This window comes from Haliotis asinina, chromosome 16 (assembly GCF_037392515.1).
Source record: "Haliotis asinina isolate JCU_RB_2024 chromosome 16, JCU_Hal_asi_v2, whole genome shotgun sequence".
NCBI lineage: Eukaryota > Metazoa > Mollusca > Gastropoda > Lepetellida > Haliotidae > Haliotis > Haliotis asinina.
The window spans coordinates 26,253,009-26,262,458 of NC_090295.1; positions in this window are offsets into that span (position 1 = coordinate 26,253,009).

Here is a 9,450-nt window from a genome sequence, read left to right on the forward strand (position 1 = left end):
CGGCAGATTTGGTGAAGGACTTCACCTGGTTTACTCCCATCACTGTACCGTCCAGCAGTACATCACCATCAACAAAATCAACTTCAAATTTCAGATTGTGTCCAACAACCTTGGCACGCTTAAAATAGCTGTGGAATTCCTTGCTTTCATCGTGAGTCTTGACGTGCATCACCAGAGGATCATCTGACAAATAAATATGTGCAAAAGTGCACAATAAAATTCTGTTATGAAGAGCTTCCACATTAATCAAACCCCGTCCTCCCGAATAGATTGGCATGTATAAACGATTAAGAGAGGAACGAGGGTGGTGTGCTCTGTTATCATACATGATCCTTCTGGTCAGGCGGTCAAGACCCTGGATGTCTTGTTTTGTCCAATCAACTACTCCAAAGGAATAGGAGAGGACTGACACAGCAAAGTATTGGTGGCTTTGACCTTGTTTCGAGCATTTAGCTCTGAACTCCAGATTTTCTTTAAACGAGATATATACTCGGCCCTAAGTTTATCTTGAATCTGGGCATTCTGGAGCTTGTCTCCAACTTGTATTCCAAGATAGGTGTAGGCCTGATCTTCCACAAGATGCTCAATAACTCCTCCCCCTTGTAACTTGACCGATCCAGCATTAGTTACCTTGCCACGTTTCAAATGAAGAGTATTACATTTGTCGAGTCCAAACATCATGCCTATATCATTAGAGACGGACTCGACAAGGAGAACCTGTTCTTTCAAATTGGTATCTCCCTTGGCAAGGAGCTCGATGTCATCCATGTAGAGGAGATGAGTAAGAGGTGTTGGGGATCTGTGCTGAGGAGGTCCGGGATGATAACCCTCCTCCCTATTGAGCAGAAAACTCAAAGGATTCAGAGACAGACAAAAAAGCAAAGGACTAAAGGAGTCCCCCTGGAAAATTCCCCTTCTAATTGGAATAGATTCCGAAGTCTGCACCTGCCCTTGTGAGTACATCTCAAGTTGAGTCGACCAGCAACTCATTAAAGACTTGAGTAAATCAAGTAATCGCTCAGGGAGGTCAATACACTGAAGAGACTTCAGAATCCATTCGTGAGGGACAGAGTCGTATGCCTTTTTGTAGTCTATCCAGCACATGGAGAGGTTGCGGTGATAGGTTTTAGCCTCTTCCAAAATCATTTTCTGTACAAGAAGTTGATCCTTGCACCCCCAACATCCCTTTCTCGCAACTTCTGCTCCCTGTAAATTATCTCATTGGAAGAGCAGTAAGATGACACGAGGTTTGTCAAACACCCTGTGAATAATTTATATTGAGCATTCAAACACGTGATAGGGTCGAAGTTTTTGGGATCAGTCAAGTCTCTTTTTTTGGGAAGGAGTATTGTGCGACCTTTGCAGAACCATGGAGGAACATCACCTGTGTCCACAAGAGAATTGAAACAGTGAAGCAATGGTGTTTGGACACAGGGAAACAGTTTCCAATACCGGTTTCGAATGCCATCAGGCCCTGGAGCTGTATTAGATTTGGACTTTTTAACGACACGTTTCAGGCAATCTGGTGAGATGTAACAGACAAACGACCTAGTTACTTTCTCATGCATTGCATGGACATAATCACTGACCCATGGTGCCTCCAGGTTACAGTCGATGGGTACAGACCACAACTGTTTCCAGAACCTTTCATTGGCAGCCATGGGAGGCCGTTTATCATGCTCACCATCACCACTTGTTTTAAGTTGCCTATAGAATTGCTTTTCTTTATATTATTATTATTATTTTTTTTTTCACAGATTAGAATGAAAATGCAGTAGAGAGGGTTCGGGTGATCCTGGCACAGTCAGGCTGGTCAAGCTCATCATCAGCTCAGGGCCCTAGCCCCCTCTACACGCAGCCCAGTCAGCGAATGGGACTTCTCCCCGGAAACACTGCCTAGTCGAACCCACCAAGAACTTTTCGGAGAATATGAAGGCTCCCCAACACTGCAGCCTTCTGCATTACCCAGATTGTCAGAAGGGCTGTGCTCCCGGTGGAGAACCCGGGCACTCTCCTCATCTGCGCCAAGAGATCAGGAGGTACCAAACCAAGGGCACTGAGAACAATGGGGAGCCTGACAACAGTGTACTTGGGATGCAAGCGAGACATTTCAAAGGCGAGGTCCGCATATTTATCATGCTTTTCCTGAATCTTGCCACTCACATTGCTGTCAAAAGGGACAGAAAATTCTATGATATAAATAATTTCATTGGCTTTATCAAAAAGGACAAGATCAGGTTTGTTGGCTGGAATTCGTCTCAGGCTGTATATTGGCCTATTCCAGAGAAGTTTGTAGCTGGCATTTTCCAGGACGCCCTGGACATGTTCAGGGTCGTACCATGGATGGACCTCGGAGTCAAAGCCACAGGCATGGCGGAGACGATAGTAAAAGCAGTGAGCCATGCCATCATGTCTTTTAAGATATGCTGTTTGTGCCAAGGAAGGGCATCTACTGACAAGGTGTTGGACAGTCTCTGTAAATTGATTGCAAAGACGACATTTCTTATTGATATTTTCTTTAAGAATCACATTCTGGCGATTGCGAGTTGGAAGTGACTGGTCCTGAGCAGCAAAAAGGAAGCCCTCAGTTTCACATTTGACGCCAGCCGACTTCATCCAGGCGAAGGAGTCGGTTGGATTGCTGTTCTGTTCCACACGCTGCATATACACACGATGCAATGGCTTCTCAGACAGCTTCTCCACAAAGGACCGACTCGGAGCAGACTTGATGAAAGACTTCACCTGGTTTACTCCCATCACTGTACCGTCCAGCAGTACATCGCCATCAACAAAATCAACTTCAAATTTCAGATTGTGTCCAACAATCTTGGCACGCTTAAAGTAGCTGTGGAATTCCTTGCTTTCATCATGAATCTTGACGTGCATCACCAGAGGATCATCCGATAAATAAATATGTTCAAAAGTACACAATAAAACTCTGTCATGAAGAGCTTCCACATTAATCAACTTATCAGGAAAGTACTGGGAAGTCAAGGCATTCAGGAGTCAATTATCAACATAATACTGCAATCATGGAAAAGTCCCACTCACAAGGAGCATGGTGAGGAAAGCACAGCCATATGAGGAAATGGAAGTGTACCTTTGGTGGTGGAGATATTTAATTTTGACATGAAAAATATTTATCGATCCGAAGCGAGGAAAGCACGTGGCCAACCTTTGCTCGCTTCGTTCGCATATAAGAAGACTTGTCATATTCTCTATGCTGCGCAATCCCATTTGCGCTGCAGTCTGCCTCTGCTTTATTACACAGAACAAAACCTTTCTGACCTGCATTGAAGCATTTGTAAGGTGTTTATTCCAACTCAAACTGCTTGCGAACGTAACCCCCAAATACTTATAAGAAGCAACACACTCTATCAACTTATTAACATAGTACCACTTTTCATACCTTGATAAATTTCCACCATTTTTGAAAACGACCACCTTAGTTTTCTCCAAATTTTCAAAAAGTGGATATCAAAAAGTGAAAAATCATACAGAAAATTTATCCTTCTTTGAAGACCAAAAAACAGTATCTGCAATTAGAGTAATGTCGTCAGTAAAATGCAATAGGAACAGCTGAACCAAGTCTGGGTGAAACCGGACGCCTGGGAAACATCCTAATTCTATTTCCTTAGCCAACTCATTGATAAATAAATTAAACAAGAGGGGGCTTAAGGTGCAGCCCTGACGGACCCTACGTTTACACTCAAAGCTGTCTGAAAATTGATCATCAAACTTCACGCAAGAAGAGACGCGATGAGATTCCATTTTCCTTCAAAATCAACCATAGACGAGATCTATCAATGCTGTCGACCGCTTTGGAAAACTCCACACAGAGAATGTACGTCTTACGTCTCTTCTTGCATAAGTACCGTTGGATGACTGCATGTAAGGCATCACACCAAAACCGCAATCTTGTATTAATGATGGATATGTATGCTTTACCGAAACTGCTAAGTAGTTATAAATCGATAATTTAGTGGAGAGTTTAGATGTCCTTTTTCTTGTGTATAGGAACAGTAACACCCTGCGACCAGCGAGGCGGAAAATATGCAAAGTCAAGTAAATGATTGAACAGCAATGTTAAAACTGGAGCTAGAACATCCTGCGCACTTTTAAACATTTCTGATAAAAGTCCATCATTCCCAGCCGCCTGTCCCTCCTTCAGACCATTAATAGCATCAATAACTTCAACCGGTTGAATAGGAGAATCAAGAATAGTCCTCGACATAGAATCGTAAGTATCTGCAGTAACAGTAACAACCATTACACCTGTTTGGTTGGAGAAACATTGATATCACAGAGACGTGTGTGAAGATTTGGGGACTTACTGTAACAGTCACGGCCTTCATATAACCAAAGGGAGATAACTTTACTTGGCTTCTAAGATCCCAAGTTGTGAAAAGTTAGAGTACTAGGTGATTACCTGTATGTTGCAAGTAGTTTGAGGAGTAATGAGACTGCCCTCTTTATTAGTGTTCAAAAGCCACATAAACGAATGACCAAATGCAGATGGGCAATACATGTCATGACATGTGCTGCATTAATATGGGAATTCTCAGCCTCCATAGTTTAAGTTAAGCTACAGCTAGCGCCATTTGTGTCAAGATCGTTTAGTTGAAGGTCAAAATCGGCTTTCAGTCGACTTGTAGAAATAACAAATAAGAACTGGTATGTGTTATGAGTGGTGATCGATAGGCCAGTCACTCATGATTATGTTTAGATGAATCGGTTGCATGCGATGGTAGTTTAGCGATCAGCAAAGCAGGTGGGTGGGGTATACCAAAGTGTCCGGCCTTGTCTAGATATATTGTACTGTGAAGCGTTTCAAGTCGAGGGTCATCTCAAAATTTATATATTTTTAAAAATAAATCTTTGACACGATGGCCTGTGGGTGAGAGAGGGTCATCGGAATGCTGCAAATGGACTTAACAACGGCTCAAATTGCAAGAACTTTCATTTGTTCCGTCGCGACATCAGGTACCTTTGTCGGCGTTACTAACAGACCGGTCAGATCTCAGATAGGCCAGGACAGGCAGACCCCGATTCACAACAGTTACTGTGCAGGAAGACTGCCCCCTCAGGACGTTACACCTTAGAAACCGCTCCCTGGCGGTAACGTGATCAGCGTCAACCGCTCTTGAAACTACGGGCCTGTGGCTTATCGACGGTACTGAGGAACGCCGCCGACAGACAGACATCGTTGCTCGAATTGTCCAGAACTTCTTTTTGAAGCCAACAATGTCAACGTCCTGCCATTGCCTGCACGCACTCCTGAAATCGAGCACATTTGGATCACCTTGATAGAATTATTAAAACGGAGACAGAATCAACCAGTTACAACACAGCAAATGACTCAAGCCCTTCTCGGCGAATGGAGGTGCATCCCAAATGACGTTATTAGACGCCTCACATCTTCAGTCAGAAGACCTGTTTGCATTTAATTTACCCAGAATCGTGAATTCTCTAGTTTGAACCGGTGTCGACCATAACTTGTTCAACAGGTTACCGTTCTTAGCACAAGCCCATGTCATTGTTTCACAAATAATAAATTGCAAACTTCGAATTTTTGTTTCAAAGTGAGATCAATTTGAATCTTTTGCCCGTCAGTATAGCTCAGCAATCTATTGATCGTTTTAGTGACATGTTCATATGTAAATAATGGTATATGGTATATTGTAATGGTTTAAATGTTTTTGAACATTTGTGGTGTGCTTTGTTTGAATACAAATGTTAACTGATACATCTGGCACATACAATTTCAGGTGTTATGATTTTAGTTCAATTTCTATACTTCTCATTAAAACTTTAGACCCACTTACTTCAGACTGTTTTAAACTAAATTTTGCAAAAATATTCCATACTGTGTAAAGGTACTGTTTACACTTGAACTGATGAAACGTTGAAAAGATTATTGTCATGAGTTCAACAAATGATACAATGAGTGAAAATTGTTCTGAACACAACTATTCACATGTATGATATTTGCACATGTCTTTCAGCACTTTGATGCATGATCTTCGTGCAGTTCATCTGCATAAGGTTTGCAGTTGCTTCCCCAAGTTAGTTAGTCTTCGATGCAACAATATATACCACACACACGGGCGCGCGCGCATAGCATATAGTCAGTGTTTTAGTGAGTCTAAACATGAGAAATATATTTCCATTAATTCCAAATGACATTGCTATGTTCCTACATACACTGAGACAAAACAATGAGAAGGCCGTAAACTATTGTCAGTAGTCTTTACTGACTTGTCCTAAGCATTTACATAAACAATTTCCAAAATGTTCAAAGTTTTCATAAACCAGCCTTTGACTTATGTTAGCATTTATGAAATACAAGGTATTATGTGATATGTGTTACCTACAAATAAATTTTCCATCGAAAGTTTTTTAATGCTTTTTCAAAGTTGTTGTACTTAGCGATAGTTCCACTCGTTGTCTCAAAGATGAATAAGATAGACATGTAATTATGATTTGTTTGTGAAAAGAACCTTGGTGGGGCTATCTCATATACATGAAATAAAGGTACCAAAATGGTTCGGCTTTCGTAAGCTTAGGTTTATAAAACACGAAACCATGATATGGTTTCATAGTTTCCACAGTCATTAACCTATTGTGCACGTAGAGCAACAGTGAATTTGGATGTTAGGCAACACACAAACCAATCAATCACAGGCTAAACAAGGAATGAAGTTGGTATTTGTAGGTAATTAAAAACACGAACCTTCATTATTCACCAACCTGTCACTTTCAGAGACTAGTGATGGCAACTGATTTTCATAAGAGGAAAGTATGTTGACTTTACATTGGTAAAAAGGATTGCAAGGTGCAAGCAATTCTAATTTGGACACATTCTACCTAGCTATGTACACTTTCCGTTGGAATCGACCATAAACATGATAGCCTAAGAATTCATGTAGGGAAATAAATCGTATCCTGTGAAATAAATAAATGATATGAAATGCACCTTGCCCTAATCCAATGATTAAAATAATGAAGCATACTAACAACAAATTTATCACGACCTGTGTAATATAGACATTAGACATTATCTCATCTCACACATGTCGTTTCTGATTGGCAAGCGCTCTTCTATTTTGTTCAATGCTTCCAGCTTAGAAGCGAGGTGCATTGCAGTGTACCCGCTGCCAATGATGTATGTAACTCGTTTCTTACTCAATAGGACCCACCATCGGTGGTACATGAGTAAAACAACATAACTCTATACTGAATACTCAATAAGGTGACAAAGCAAGGTTTCAGTTAAGGCTTTTAAATATCTTGCTGAGACAGGTTTTTGAGGGTTGAAATTTTCCATGAAAAGAGATGACGACGTTTGGATGAAGTCGGCTAGGAAAAATAGGATTCTTTTCACGAAGATTTATGTCTATCTGCAGAATAACAACATTTAAACAAATAGTGGAACTCATCACCAATCAGGTCCGATTCACAGAGTTTACAAAATCTCTGATTTTTAAAAATATTTTGCCATCTCCCACTTTCTATGGGTAAATTATGGTTGCACGTTCTGAACTTATGATATTATTAACATGGTGGAAATGCACAATTTCATAACGTATTTGACGACAACGGCGTTGACAAGCGAAAGACACGATGCATCTGCTGACACATACAAGATATTGGTCTTGGACATTCGTTATCGGCGTGACCATGAGTGAAGTTCACGATAGATTGGATTAGCCTATCTCTATCTGTTGACACTTACAAGATATTGGTCTTGGACCTTCGTTATCATTGTGACCCTTGGCAGATTGAAGATGTGGAACGTGTAGCATTTCGATATTTCAATAAAATATTCTGTCATAGAATCTTTATAAAATATTGTGCATTTCCACCATGGTAATAAATATATAGAAACATGTTTGTAACGTGAAAGATAATAAAGTCAAAGGATAGAAAATAACGAAATGGGATTAATTAAGTCAAGAACCTTCTGTTCAGTTACAAACGTTCATCAAGCATGAGAGAAGTCAAAACTCGAAGTAACAGGCGAGTTACCGCAGGGGGTGGTTACGTGAAATGAGTTGTTCCATGAATCTTCTAGCATTCCATTTGTGTTGTACGACGTTTGGCATTGTTGCTGTGTACGACGTCAAAGAACAGACAAGAAAACAAGCATAATGTTCTAACCATAACCTTCTTTGTGTGACTTGGGATACGTGTTGGGCGGGGTATCTGTGTCCTTTTATCAGATGCATGCCAGATACCGTATCAAGATTAAGTGGCGGCGTCACAGCCCTCCGAGGTCACACTGGTCGCTACACGTCAGTGAGTGAGTGAGTGAGTGAGTGAGTGAGAGGGAATGAGCATGGCTTAACGCCGCCTTTAGCAATATTACAGCCATATCACGGCGGGGGACACCAGAAAATGGGCTTTACACATTGTACCCATGCCGGGAATCGAACCCCTGACGAGCGGACGCTTTTGACTATGGTCTCCGCTACACTGTAGCATGTATCATGTCCCTTTGTAATGACATTTCATGTCTGCCAAGACTTGTAAAGTGATTTTTTTTGGCGCTTTAGGCTGTTGTATTTTTTAAATCAGGATTGTATTTTATGCATTCTTTGAATCAATGCCATGTATAGTAAGGAGAGGAAATGGTGAACTATATGTTTATTTTATATCACTCGGTTCGACATACACGCTCATTCAATCTTCCATGGCACCTGAGTGCTATTCCCTAATATATGTATACTTGCGCTTCACACGTTCACGTCAAGAAAGTTACGAATCTTCTTGTAGGCCATGGAAAGAGGCGAGTAGTTACGGGTGGATACATGACAAACCAATCAGAACGCTCAGCATGATTGTAATGCTTAGGTTATAATAATCGCGAATACGTAAACCGTTTATTGTTTTATGTCATTTTTACAAACTCATGAAAAATATATGTCGTCATATTGAAAGTACAAAGACCGTACCTGACAGAATTGTCTCGCCTTTTGTGACATGTTTGATAAGGATAACGCCATGGACGGTGAGAGACTCAAATACACGCGTCTGCGTTGGTTCGCTTAACGGATCTCTTCTTTCCAGTAGGCTGTTGGACGATTTGTTGGCATGTTTCGGAGATTCTACGTGCGCTTCCGATGATTTGCTAAACAATTTCGCTGAACAACTCTAAAACTTATTCACTGTGCTTACATTTCACTTAAATGGGCATATTTTAGTCTGATGTTTCATATTTTGTCAACTTAAATTCATCACAAATTCCACTTAGGGTGTGGCAGGAAGGTTACATACAAGTACAAAACAACTGGTAGACACCGTGTACACTAATTGATGACCGAGCTCATCATCATTATTCATTCACAGGTTAAAATCTTTCGGGATTTTTTTACAGCAATTTTCGAGTGCTTCTGTAATGTATATTGCTGTTGGAATTAAGTGTTTTTTGTTATTTGAAGTAGTTCTGAT